We start from the raw sequence: 15,193 nt of genomic DNA on the forward strand, positions 1-15,193 counted from the left end.
CAGGAATGAGGGGGAAAATTAATAGCTGTCATCCCGAATGCATGCATATTGTCAGTCCCCCCATCTGTTTCACTTTTTTTTGTTTTTTTTTTTTTGTTTTTTTCTTCAAGACAGGGTTTCTCTGTGTAGCTGTGGAGCCTATCCTGGCACTCGCTCTGTAGACCGGACTGACCTGGAACTCACAGAGATCCGCCTTTCTCTGCCTCCCTAGAGCTGGGATTAAAAGCATGCACCACCAATGCCCGGCCTTCACTGGCTTTTCTACGACTGCGGTTTGCTCACCAACGAGGGAAAATAATTATTAGGACCGGCCCCGAATGCATCGAGTCCATCTCTCCACCCCCGCACCCGGTATGTGTTTCACGGACTTTTCTAGGGCTCCATTTTGCACAGGAACGAGGGGAGAATTTAATAGCGTGGGCCCTGAATGCATCGTGTCGGTCCCTCCGCGCCGCCCCCCACCGGGCGACATATCTGTTTCACTGGCTTCTTTTCCCCTAAGGGCTTCTGTTTGCACCGGAACCAGGGGAGAAATTAATAGCGTGAGCCCCGAATGCATCGTGTCTGTCCCCGCCCCCACTCGTGTCTGTTTTACTGATTTTTCTGTGGCTCCACTTTGCACAGTTCCTGTCCGCCCCCCCATCTGTTTCACTTTTTTTTTTTTTTTTTTTTTTTTTGTTCTTCAAGACAGGGTTTCTCTGTGCAGCTGTGGAGCCTGTCCTGGCACTCGCTCTGTAGAGCAGACTGGCCTGGAACTCACAGAGATCCACCTGCCTCTGCCTCCCTAGAGCTGGGATTAAAGGCGTGCGCCACCAATGCCCGCTTTCACTGGCTTTTCTATGGCTGCGGTTTGCTCACCAACGACGGGAAATAATTATTAGGAAGGTCCCGAGTGCATCGAATCCATCTCTCCACCCCCGCACCCGGTATGTGTTTCACGGACTTTTCTAGGGCTCCATTTTGCACAGGAACGAGGGGAGAAATTAATAGCGTGGGCCCTTGAATGCATCGTGTCGGTCCCTCCGTGCGTCCCTCCACCCGGCGCCATAAGTGTTTCACTGGCTTTTCCCCCTAGGGCTTCTGTTTGCACAGGAACGAGGGGAGAAATTAATAGCTTGGGCCCCGAATGCATCGTGTCCGTCTGCCGCCCCTCCAGCCCGTGTCTGATTCACTGGCTTTTCTTTTGTTTTGTTTTTTCGACATAGGGTTTCTTTGTGTAGCTTTGGAGGCTGTCCTGGAACTCGTTCTGTAGACCAGGCTGGCCTCGAACTCACAGAGATTCACCTACCTCTGCCTCCCAAGCGCTGGGATTAAAGGCGCGCACCACCACTTGTCTCACTGGCTTTTCTATGGCTCCAGCTTTCACAGGAACGAGGGGAGAAATTAACAGCGTGGGCCCCAAATGCATCGTGTCCGTCTGTCCCCCACCCTTGTCTGTTTCACTGGCCTTTTTCCCTTAATGCTTCAGTTTGCACAGGAACTAGGGAGATAACTATTAGGACCGGCCCTGAATGCATCGAGTCCATCTCTCACTCCCCCTCCCCCGTGTCTCTTTTCACTGGCTTTTCTATGGCTCCAGTTCGCACTGGAATGAGGGAAGAAATGCATCCACTCAATCTCTCCACCCCTGCACCAGGTATCTGTTTCACGGACTTTTCAATGGCTCCAGTTTGCTCAGGAACGAGGGGAGAAATTAATAGCCCCGAATGCAACGTGTTCGTGTCCCCCCTCCCCCGTGTCTGTTTAGCTGGGTTTTCTATGGCTCCAGTTTGCTCAGTAACGAGGGGAGAAATTAAAAGTCGTGGGCTCCGAATGCATGGTGTCTGTCACCGCCTCGCCTGCCTCGTGTCTGTTTCACTGATTTTTCTATGGCTCCAGTTTGCACAGGAATGAGGGGGAAAATTAATAGCTGTCATCCCGAATGCATGCATATTGTCAGTCCCCCCATCTGTTTCACTTTTTTTTGTTTTTTTTTTTTTGTTTTTTTCTTCAAGACAGGGTTTCTCTGTGTAGCTGTGGAGCCTATCCTGGCACTCGCTCTGTAGACCGGACTGACCTGGAACTCACAGAGATCCGCCTTTCTCTGCCTCCCTAGAGCTGGGATTAAAAGCATGCACCACCAATGCCCGGCCTTCACTGGCTTTTCTACGACTGCGGTTTGCTCACCAACGAGGGAAAATAATTATTAGGACCGGCCCCGAATGCATCGAGTCCATCTCTCCACCCCCGCACCCGGTATGTGTTTCACGGACTTTTCTAGGGCTCCATTTTGCACAGGAACGAGGGGAGAATTTAATAGCGTGGGCCCTGAATGCATCGTGTCGGTCCCTCCGCGCCGCCCCCCACCGGGCGACATATCTGTTTCACTGGCTTCTTTTCCCCTAAGGGCTTCTGTTTGCACCGGAACCAGGGGAGAAATTAATAGCGTGAGCCCCGAATGCATCGTGTCTGTCTGTCCCCTCTCCTGCCCGTATCTGATTCTCTGGCTTTTCTTTTTTTTTTCTTCTCTTTTGTTTTTTCGAGGTAGGTTTTCTCTGTATTGTTTTGGAGTCTGTCCTGGAACTCACTCTGTAGACCAGGCTGGCCTGGAACTCACAGAGATTCACCTGCCTCTGCCTCCTGAGTGCTGGGATTAAAGGCCTGGCTCACTTGCTTTTCTATGGCTCCAGCTTGTACAGGAATGAAGGGAAAAATTAATAGAGTGGGCCCTTAATGCATCGTGTCCATCTGTCCCCCACCGTTGTCTGTTGCACTGGCTTTTTCCCTTATGGCTTCAGTTTGCACAGGAACGAGAGGAAATAATAGGATGTGTCCTGAATGCATCGTGTGCGCCCCCCCCAGTCTGTTTTACTGGCCTTTGTCCCCTATGGCTTCAGTTTGCGCAGGTAAGAGGGGAAATAATTATTAGGATGGGGTCTGAATGCATCTTGTCCGTCTCTCCCTCACCCCGTGTCTGTTTCACTGATTTCTCTATGGTTCCAGTTTGCACAGAAACGAGGGGAAAAATTAATAGCGTGGGCCCCCAAATGGATCGTGTCCATCTGTCGTCCCACACCCACACCCTGTGTCTGTTTCACTGACTTTAGTTACCTTTGGACACTGTTGAAATTCCTAAAACAATTCATGAATTGTCATTTCTGTGCTACTCAGAGTATTGTGAGGACAGTTTGCACTCTGGCTGGCCACCCATCCTGTGATCTGGGATGTAAATCATCCTCTTATGGAACAGGTCCCTGTAAGCTACCTGTCTACTGAATACGCAGTAACTCCAGCACTCGGAAGACAGAGATAGATGAATCTACAGAAGTAGAGGCCTGACTCTACATAGTGAGTTCTGGGCTAGTGTGGGTCTGAGAGTGAGATCCTGGCTCAAAGAAAGGCTTTCTTGTTGTAATGTTTTGCTTTGTTTCATATACTTTCCTTATTAGTAAAGACAGACGGGACCCACTGAAAAGTAAAGGAGGAAAACAAAGCTATTTCAATTTCCATATAAACCGGGATGTTCATCACTCGGAGTGGGGAAATGGTCGAGGCTTCAGCAGCGAAGTTGCTATTTTTTTTTGAAACAGGGTTTCTCTGTATTGTTTTGGAGGCTGTCCTGGAACTCGCTCTGTAGACCAGGCTGGCCTCGAACTCACAGAGATCCGCCTGCCTCTGCCTCCCGAGTGCTGGGATTAAAGGCGTGTGCCACCAACGCCCAGCGCGAAGTTGCTATTATTTCTTGCCTTGGGTACTACAAAGGGCCACCACCCTCGGGACTAAGCGACTTACTAGTGGAGGCTGCCCTGTTCTCACCCTTTGAAACAGGCAGTAGTGGTTTAAAAAAAAATCTAGGTTTAGAGGACTTTCTCTGAGTTGAGCTCAAGTTCCTCGACGAAAAAATCAAATGGAAAAAAAAAGACGAGCCTCTTTTTGTTTTTTCTTTTTAATAAACCCAGCGGCAGAGTGTGTAAATAAATACTTAATGATCCCCCCCCCCCCAAGAATGCTTCTATTACACGGTCCCTCCCATTGGTTTCTAGAACTTGGCCCATTTGGGAGCAAGGTTACTGACTCTTTACAGCTGCTTTGTAGAAGCCTGCTCCTCAGGCACATAGGGTCCACCCAACAATTTCTAAAAACCAGGAGGTTGCCTGTCTTTCTCACCACCACTTCTTTTTCCTCTCTCTCCCTTTTTCTGGGATCATTGGCCTGTTTTCTCCCTCCACAGGTAGGTCTTCTAAGGAGAAAATCTCCAAGAATTTTCTCCGGGAAAACACCGTGATGTTTTTTTTAACTGAACAGTGGCTGCATCCATGGGAGTCTTCCGCCACGGAGCTTTACCTATCTTGTGAAAAGGTTCGTATAGACAAGTAAGGTTTCCATTTCTGAGTGTGTAACTTGACATCAGAACAATCTGATTTTTTAAAAAAATATAATTTAAGGAATGTGAAGTTGGGGAAATAGAAGAGTCTTTCTTTCTTTCTTTCTTTCTTTCTTTCTTTCTTTCTTTCTTTCTTCCTTTCTGTCTTTCTGTTTTTCTTTCTTTCTGAGAGGATCTCCCGAAGCTCAGGCCTTGAAAGCACTGTATAGCAGAGGCTGATTTTGAGCTCGGGAATCTCCTGCTTCTGCCTCTCAAATATTGGAATTACATTCACTACCACACCACACCAACTCAGAAGACTTGTGAATTGGCTTCTTCAGATGCAATTATCTAAATGCCTGGGGAGTTTTATACCTAAATTTCATTTGTGTATATATTCAATCTATAAAGTGTAATGAACACATTCGTCATTTAAAACCACCTTTTTTAAGCTAAAAGATGCATTTTAGGGTTCCTTTTTTGCATTGAAAACTGCCAACATCACTCCCTTTGTTTGCTGGGACCATTATTTGATATATTAAGGGTTTCTTCAACATAAGCACTGACTTATCGAAAAACACATTCTAATAAAACAATCACTGCGCATTCAGTAGGCAGGTAGCTTACAGGGACCTGTTCCACAAGAGGATAATTTACATCCCAGATCCCAGGATGGGTGGCCAGCCAGAGTGCAAACTGTCCTCACAATACTCTGAGTAGCACAGAAATGACAATTCATGAATTGTTTTAGGAATTTCAACAGTGTCCAAAGGTAACTAAAGTCAGTGAAACAGACACAGGGTGTGGGTGTGGGACGACAGACGGACACGATCCATTTGGGGGCCCACGCTATTAATTTTCCCCTCGTTCCTGTGCAAACTGGAACCATAGAGAAGTCGGTGAAACAGACACGGGACGGGGGTGCACGGACACCATACATTCAGGGCCCACCCTACTGATTCTCCCCTCGTTTATGTGCAAACTGGAGTTGTAAAAAAGCCAGTGAAACAGACACAGGGCCGGATGGGGCCGGAGGGGGGCGGTGGACGGACACGATGCATTCGGGGCCCACGCTATTAGTTTTGCCCCTTGTTTCTGTGCAAACTGGAGCTGTAGAAAAGCCAGTGAAACAGACACGGGGCGGGGGAAGGGGCGCGGCGGACACCATGCGTTCAGGGCACGTCCTAATAATTATTTCTCTGTGCAAACTGGAGCCATAGAAAAGCCAGCGAAACACATCGGGGCGGGGACGGGGTCGGGCACCGACATGATGCATTCAAGACCTGCCCTATTAATTCTCCCCTCGTGCCTGTGCAAACTGGAGCCTTAGAAAAGCCAGTGAAACAGACACGGGGCGGGGGGGGGGCGGTGGTGACAGACACGATGCATTCGGGTCCCACTCTATTAATTTCTCCCCTTGTTCCTGTGCAAACTGGAGCCATAGAAAAGACAGTGAAACAGACACGGGGAGGACGCGGGGGGGACCCACCCTATTATTTTCCCCTCGTTTTATTAGGATATTTTTTCCTGTTACCTCAGTGCTTATATTGAAGTAACTCTTACTAAATAATGCTCCCTGTGAACAAAGGGAATGATGTTGGCAGTTCTTATATTCTAAAAAGGAACCCTAAAATACTTCTTTTAGCTAAAAAATTCCTTTTTAAATGGCAAATGAATATTTTTTGTTCTTATGAAAGGATTTCACTCTGTAATGCAAGCTGTCAGCCGCCTGTTCAGAAACTCACACAATCCTCCTGCCTCATACCCCTAGGTGCTCTGGGTACTGAAATTGTTGGCAGGGGCCAAACTCCCAGTCCTACATGAGACTTCTCTTCTTCCAGCTCTCCCCCACACAGGGTTTCCCTGTGCAGTCCTGGCTGGCCTGGAACTCTCTCTGTAGAACAGGCTGGCCTTGACCTCAGAGAGATTAAAGGTTGGAGACTTATTCCAATTTAAAATTTATTATTTTAGTTAACATACAAGATGCTGGTTTTCATTTTGGAATTTTCATATGTGCTTTTTGTTTTTGCTGAACCTCCACTCCCTTCTTTAAACCCCTGCCCCAAACCCTTCACTTTGATCTGCTGATCCCAAGGTGAAAGGAAAGAACTGGTCACTTCCTTCTTTCCTCCAGTTACCAACTCTATGTTCATGTCAAATGCATTTCATTATCCTCTCCCTCTCTTAACGATCTCTGTTTTTTTTCTTCTTAAGTGCCTATTTCTAGTTTTAGGTGCATGATGAAAATTCTTAGCCAAGGTTTTAGATATTTAATACTTAGGGTGGACTCTCAAGGTAATAGTTTTCAAGAGTTCACTGAACATAAATGTATCCCATTTTTTAAAATCAAAAAGGTGAAAAACTTTTAATCTTAATTTTATTTTATACCAAGATCACATTAGTTTAAAAAATAGAAAATAACAAATGCAAAAAATGTAAAGAGGAGCCAGGGGAATGTCTCAACAGGTAAAAGAACTATCTTTCTGGGTCTGGGGAACCTTTATTTTTTGTTCCTTTGTCTTTAAGGCAATATTGGTAGACGGTTCTTCACCCATTTGCACATACTACTTGGGGTTAAAAGAAAGAGAGCATATGAAGTTGAAGGCATGTCAGGGGAGAAGAGGGGAGAAACTGAAAGATAGGGAATGCAGGTGGGTTTTGTTCAAAACCAATTTTATGCATGTATGAATTTCTCAATAAAACATAAGGATGTCACTTGGCCATGGAGTGATTGTCTTGCATTTCCAATCCTTTGTGCTGAAAAAAGGTAGCTTTATGGGGGACGTTGATAAAAAGCATCTTCTCTCCACATTTACAATGCTTTACACATTACATTAAAGAACACCTTGTCTGGGCTGGAGAGATGACTCACAGGTTAAGAGCACTTGCTGCTCTTTGAGTTCAATTCCTAGGACCGATATCACAGGTCACAATTGTATGTAACTCCAGTTGCAGGCGATATGATGCCATCTTCACGCCTTGAAGAGTACCAGGCATGCACATGGTGCACATACATACAGGGAAATACTCATTCACACAAGATACAGATATTTTAAAAAACACTATTTCTTACTCCAAGGCACAATGAAGCATAGATTTTAAAACTATATCTCCTAACTGCCATTAAAAAACCTTAAAGTTGGATGATTGTCAAAGATATATCTGCAATATGACATATTGTCAAAAAAAGAATATAAACAGATTTCAGGCTATCATTTATTTATAGAACGTGATGACAACACTGCATACATAGGAAAAAATGAAGCACCTGAATGGAGATTATCAGTGATTTTATAATATATATATATGTATATATGATTGGATTATGAATTTTCTACAATAAACATGTAATAAAGAAGAAAATGACTGTTTTTGAAACTACCTAGGCAACTTATTTCCTGTAAGCATTTGTTTTCTGAATTTGGGAATCACCTAACGCTAATTCAAATATAGTATCTGGTTAGCTTGGTTTTATGGATTGAAAAAAATTGAGGGAAGGGGCAGGAAAAAAATAAAGGCCCCATCATTCTACCTCCCTGTGCTGAAAGAGAAACCAAACCTCAGGTTTCTGTCAGGTGGGAGCAAACTTTGGCACTGGTACCCGAGGAAGTGTGAATCATCTTTCCCTCTTTGCAGAGTGTGTAGTCTCCTCCTTTCCACAGATAAATACACCTTTCATTTCTCAAAGACACTTCACTGTCCATGGACCATGGTACTGCTGGGGCCATGCTGATCTGGGTGGCCTGTGCTGCCACCTGGGGCCATGGTGATATCCAAAGTGATAAGCCACTCAGAGGCTTGGAGTCTGGGCTGCCATTACTACCTGGAGCTCAGGTGTTGGTGTCTGAGGGCTGAACTGCCGCTAGGACCCTTCCAGTCTGGATGGCCTGTGCCATGGTGAAGTCAGGACCCAGGCTGCTACCGAGGACCATGTCTGGGTCGGTGGTCCTACTGCAACCAGGGTCTGTGTTGATTCCTAGGTTCCTGTTACCATCAAAGGTCACATGGATGCCTGAGATCTGGGACCACATTAGTGTCCGAGAGCCATGCTGCCACTGGAGCCATGCTGATCTGAGTGGTCGACACTGCCACCTGGGGTAATGGGGACATCCAGACCCAGCTGCTGCCAAGGACCATGTCTGGGTCTGCGGTCCCACTGCAGCCAAGTCTGTGCTGCCACCAAAGGTTACTGGTCCTCTGGCTCTTACTGTCTTTCCACTCCCTCCTCTCAGATGTTCCTTGGGCCTCGTGTGCAGGAGTTGTGCTGTAGGTGTATTAATTAAAGCTGGATGTCCCACAATCAGTTACCTTCTGCATTTGACCAGTTGTGATTTTCTGTAACAGTCTCTGTTTTCTGCAAAGAGAAGTCTCTCTCTTTATTTAACATAATTTCTTTATTGAATCTTTGGAAATTTCACTTCATGCACCCCAACTCCACTTACCTCCCTGTCCCCCCATATCCTTCTCTCCCCACCGCACCAGACCCCTAAACGAAAATTAAAAAAAAATCACAACAAGCCTAGTGGTGGTGGTGCACACCTTTAATCCCAGCACTCGGGAGGCAGAGGCAGGCAGATCTCTGTGAGTTCGAGACCAGCCTGGTGTATAGGAGCTAGTTCCAGGACAGCCTTCAAAGTCACAGAGAAACCCTAACTTGAAAAACCAAAACCACAACAGCAAAAACAAAACAAACAAAAATAATCAAGCAAACAAAACAAAACAAAAAACAATAGAACCAAACCACCACCAACCAAGCAAAACAAAAAGGCTCCTTTACTCCCCCATCTTTCCCGACTCTCCAACACCTCTTCGTTCCTCCTGGTGGCGTTGGGAGCCGCAGTGTGTCACATAGTATACCCTTTTGTCTAATCGGCTTTTCTTTATTATGAATTTTTATTTAAATTAAAAACAATCTTATTTTATATACCAATCTAAATTCCCTCTCCCTTCCACCCTCCCATTCCCTTTACCAACCCCCCATCCCATCCTCCATCCACTCCTCAGGGAAGGTGAGGCCTCCCATGGGGGATCATCAAAGTCTGTCACATCATTTGGGACAGGGCCTAGGCCCTCCCCCATGTGTCTAGGCTGAGAGAGTATTCCCCATAGGCAATACACTCCAAAAATCCATTCGTGCACTAGGGATAAACACCGGTTCCATTGCACCAATCAGCTTTTCTTGCACTTGTTCACTGCAGTGAGTCACTGGTCTGGTTCAAGGCCTGTGGTTTCTGTTACACCATTGTCACTGGATCCTCACTGAAACTCCTCTCAGATATCCTGTGATTATCATTTCACAGGAGCAGTCCCGTCACGAGCTCCAGCGGCTCCTAGATGGGGTAGATGTTAGGGTGGGCCAACCTCAGGCCTGACTGAGTGATAGTTGAGCTGGTCAGTCCAGGCCACTGGGGCCACCCCCTTCAGGTGAGGGGTGGTGCTAGCTCCCATATGCCCATGCCATCAGGGTCAGCTCTCCACGACCTGTGGTGAGGGCTGGAGCCATCTCTTCTGAATGCTGGGGAGCCAGCTCTCCCATGATGGATTGGGGCCAGCTCTCTTGCTGCGTATCCAGCCAGGGACAGGACCAGCTATCCCTTGGCCAGTGAAGGTCAGGGCCGGCTCAGCATGGTCCTTTGATTCATCATACATTTTTTCCATGCCCACTGAGGTGACAAAGGCCACAGACATGAACACAGACCCCAGCTGCATCAGAATCATGGACCCAGACAGGGACCTCTGCAGCAACTCAGTCACAGATGACATCCTGCCCCTGAATGGGAGCACTGGCCACTCAGATAGGGATGGTTCTAGTGGCACCACAGCTCCTAGGTACCAATAAGGCCACAGGTTGCAGCCCCAAAGCAGAAGTAAGTCTGCTTCGGTTGTGTCTCCTACAAATGACAGGGAAGCAGCACCCAAGAATACCTTACACTATAACTGCCCGAACGAGACCTGGATAATAACTATACCAATGGACATTCTAACGTGGAAGGGGGAAATATCATGAGAATTACATTTTATTTGCCCCCTGTACTAACTCAGATACATGGCATCGCAGTTTGCAGCGCCAGTTTTGCTTTTGTCTCGTGTCCCAGGACTCCTTGAACCTGAGCTTTTTAGGATAGCCTCCCAAGCAGAAGCAGTGGGCATGGTATGCAGCCTCACTGAAGCTCTCTCATTTTCATCAGTAACCACAGGCAAGAAGCCCCCGAAATATGCATTCACAGGTAAGGTTTGCTGTGTAACCTTGTACCAGGATTCACTCAGAAATGGGGTGGGGACTAACAGTTCTATCATCTGCAAAAGCAGCCCTAATTTTGGTTGGGCTGGCAAAAGCCTCTACTCAAGACTTTATATTCTGCTAGGTTGTTTGAAGGAGTGGGGTTTGTAAGGCTTGCAAAATGTCTTCATGGGGGCCCTGCTTAGGAACACAGAAGGCTCTTCTCAGTGGCTTTCCTTCTCTCCATAAGGAATTGACTGTTCAGCTGGGGAACCTGCATAGGACTGAACTAGGCCCCCTGAGTGCAGATGACAGTAGATGGCTTGGACAGTTTGTGGGGCCCCTGGCAGTGGGACCAGGTTCTATCCCTAGTGCGTGAACTCTCCTTTTGGAGCTCATTTCCTATGGAGAGATACCTTGCTCAGCCTAGACACAGTGTGTGTGTGAGATCTTGGGCCTGCCTCAACATAGTCATAGGATAGACTTATTGAGTCCCTATGGGAGGCCTTATCCTCTCTGAGGAGCAGATGGCCTGTGGGAGGGGGAAAATAGGGAAGAGGGTGGTGAAACTGGGATTGGTATGTAAAATAAAAAGTAAAAAAAGAGATTGACTGTGAATGTGATTCAGACATCACAGAGGTGAAATTATATAGCAGCACAATTAGCTACCCTTGGAGGCTAGGTAGATGACTTGTATATGAAGGCAGTAGAGCCAGGACAGCTACTCTCAGGCAAGCAAAAATAAGACACTTTGCTCCTTAGCACAGAGAAACCCTGTCTCGTAAAACCAAAAAAAAAAAAAAAAAAAGAAAGTTGAGGGGACGTGTGGGGGTAGGCTGTGGTCTGGATGTATTGTATGAGAGAAGAATAAACTAAAAAATTAAAACAATAAAAACTGAAAATGTGCAAGTGCTCATTTATGTGTATGTGTGCTTATGTACACACATGAGAGAGAGAGAGAGAGCTTAGAGACATCTCAATGGCTCTTATTGTCAGGATGTCAGGAGAAGAAGGACTCAGGCTTTTGAGAACTGCAATAATTTGATTGTAAACCTTTCTGATTCATTCATGTGTGTGTGTATGTGTGTGTGTGTGTGTGTGTGTGTGTGTGTGTGTGTGTACATGAGCCAAGGCACACGTGTGGTCAGTGAATGACTTGCAGGAACTGTTTCTCTCCTTCCACCGTGTGAGTCCTAGGGATGGAACTCAGGTTGACAAGCTTGGCATCAAGTAGCTTTTTACTCACTAAGCCATCTCACTGTCCCTGCTCCCAAGCAACTGTAAAGCTTGTCACTACTAATATTAAAGATAGTTCTTTACATTGATATTTGTAAACAATCTTGGTGTCAGTTTTCCCATAAGCAAATAAAGATGTGGGAATAGGGTAATTTGGCTCCTTAATTATTAGCTGTTAGGATTTCTCTTGCTACCCTGGCTGGCTGAACAAAAGGACTGTTAGTCAAAACAGCCAGCCTGACTGCCCTTATGCTATCAACAGCTGTCTTGAGAACTCCATGGATGCCTGGAGACAAGTATGCAAGCATATTTAGCCAAGACTATTTGTACCTGACTTCTGGCCATCATAAGCCTCAATGAGTTCTACATGGCCCTGCAAGTATTTTCACCTTGGCTGGGGAGAAGCACTTGCCTTGGTTGACTAATAGAGTGCTGTGACAGACACTAAGAAACAAGACTGTAACTGGGTGTGGTGGCGCATGCCTTTAATGTTAGCACTTGGGCGGCAGAGGCAGGTGGATCTCTGAGTTTCAGGACAGCCTGATCTACTAAGTGTGTTTCAGGACAGCCAGGGCTGTACAGAAACCTGGTCCCAGAAAACAACAAAACAAAAGACTGTAATTGATTTAAACACAAACTTTATATGGCTGTAATTAGTGTAATAATAAGGCTGTAATTGGTACAAAATAAGCCTTGATGACTGGGATTAGTGCTTACTGGCAAGGCTGTGATGGATCTAAAAGAAACTATGGTGATTGGTCTAAACAAACACTCCTTTCAGGCTGTATACACAGGGTGCTCAGGCTCTTTTAGTGAGCTGGGTGGGAGGAACTCTTCTGTTTCCTCTGGTTTATTAGAAAGACAATTATGAAAGGCTATTTTAATTTAGTCGACAGGGTTTCATTAGATAGCTCATGATCTTACTTCAGTGCTGGAGTTACAGGTTTATGCCACAAAGACTGTCTTAACAAGAAGTAACACATACTTATCTTACTAGTTCTTTGAGAATTTTGCACAACCTGTCTTCACCATATTCACTCCTACTACTTTCAGATCCAATCTCCTTCCTTATTCACCCAACTCTGTGTCCTTTAAAAAAACAGTCAGGACCAATATGTACTGCCCCAAATACACTTGTATATGTGGTGTTTCACAGGAGCATGGTTGACCTCCCAGGGGCCACAGTCTCAGAGAAAATGAACCCATCCCTTCCCATCAGCCAGCAAACACACTGCTCCATGATTAGGGGTGGAATTGTGTGCTCAACTCCCTTATCCTTGCTGGGATTTGGTCTGACCTGGGCTTGCAACTCTTTTGGGCATGCTGTCATAACCACTGTTGGTTTATACCCTGATATTTGCCAAAGACATTTCCTTATAGTTAGTCTGTGCTTCTGGACCATACAGTCTTTCTGCCCCATCTTCTGCAATGATATCTGAGCCTTGGGTAGGGGCAAAATATATATTTCCCTAATGGGTGAGCACTCTACAGTCTCTTATTCTCCGCAGCTTGGCCAGTTGCGAGTCTCTGTGCTAATTATTATCTATTGCAAATAAAAGCTTCTCAAATTAATGTTGAGAGACTCACTAATTTGTGAACAAATACTGTCTTTGTCCTATAATTTCAAGGACTGAGGGGATAGTTCAGTGGGTAAGAGTGCTTGCTGTGCATGCATGAGTATGTGAGTTTGAATACTTAGCAACCACACAAAAATTTCGCATGGCCATATGTTCCTGTAACCCTAACACTGTAGGGTGGAGACAGATGGACCCCATGAGCTCATTGGCCAGCCAGTCTAGCTAAAATGGCAAGCTTCGGGTTCATTGAGAGGTCAGTATCTCAAGGGAATAAGAAGAGACAGGAAGAGCAGGACATCCAGTATCCTCTGACCTCATCCCCTCATACACACACACACACACACACACACACACACACACACACACACACACCACATACATGCACATATATCACACACATATATACCACACACACACATACATGTGCACACACACACCACATACATGCACATATACCACACACACACACACCACACACACACATATACCACATATACACGCCTCCACACATGTATACCATACACAACACACACACACACATTTATACCATACACACATTTATATACACACACAGTCACACTTGCATACGCACATGTAGCAAGAAATACAATATTAGGTGACACATGAACAAGCTTTCTAAAAATAAGAGCCGCCCAGTAACCAACTCATGTTGTTGTAACCTATTTGACCATATTTCTTGGCCCTTTTGTTGAGATGGGGTCTTTTATTTTATGATATCATAATATAATGCCTCTTTCCTGTGTTCAAACTCCTGTATACCCCTCTTTCCTCTCTTTCAAAGTTATAGCTTCTTTTCCATTTATTGTTGTTACATGCATATATATATGCATATGTGTATACATACATAATTCTAGATACAATCCACAAAGTCTGTATAATGTTACTTGCATGCATGTGTCAGGGCTCACTATTTGGTGTTGGATAACCAATCGGCATGATCTTCCCTGGGGAAGACTTTCTCCTGCTCGCAACATTCCTTACTTACCTCTAGTTCTTTGTGCAGGGCTGAGTTCTTATGGTTTTTCCCTGTCTACTTTGACATATCTGTTGCTGTCATCCTTGTTCAGCTCATATTTGGGCAGTCGTGTTGGTGCGACTCTATGGGGGGAGGATGTGTGACATCCCTAGAAGACACCATCTCACAGCAAACTTTCTGCTACCCTGGATCTTGCAATCTTTCTTCCCCCTTCTTCTGCAATGTTCCCTGACCTTAGGTGCAGGAGTTATTTTGTAGATATATCTATTCATTACCGCTGGACTGCACAACTCCACATTATGGTTGGTTGTGGTTTTCTGGAATGGTGTCCATATGTTGCAAATTAAAGTTTCCTTGATGAGAGGTGAGGTCTTCACTTACCTATGGGAATAAGGACAAATATTTAGAGTGTAGCTACAGATTATGCTGGTTTGGTTGTAGGTACTTCGCCAAGGTCCGTGACTTCATCAACTTTTGGTTTCTAGTACTAGGCCTGGTTTCCCACATAGTATGTAGGCCACATTTCCTATTTTAAAAATTTAAACTACATTCATGTCATGTCTTTTCCTCTCTGCATATGTGATTGTGTCTTGGCACACAGCTAGAGAGGTCAGAGGACAATGTACAGGAGTCAGTCCTCTCTCTTTCTACCATGTGTGTCCTGGGGATTGGACTCTGACGCTCAGGCTTGGTGGCAGACTGCTTTATCTGCTAAACCAACTCTCTGTCCTTCAAACGTGTTTTCATTATAGGCTTACACCACCATACTTTGCACATTTCTTATTCTTCTTTTAAAAATGTTAAAACTGTATTTGTTTATT

The sequence above is a fragment of the Mesocricetus auratus genome, unplaced genomic scaffold (assembly GCF_017639785.1).
Source record: "Mesocricetus auratus isolate SY011 unplaced genomic scaffold, BCM_Maur_2.0 Super-Scaffold_100003, whole genome shotgun sequence".
NCBI classification, from domain to species: Eukaryota; Metazoa; Chordata; class Mammalia; order Rodentia; family Cricetidae; genus Mesocricetus; species Mesocricetus auratus.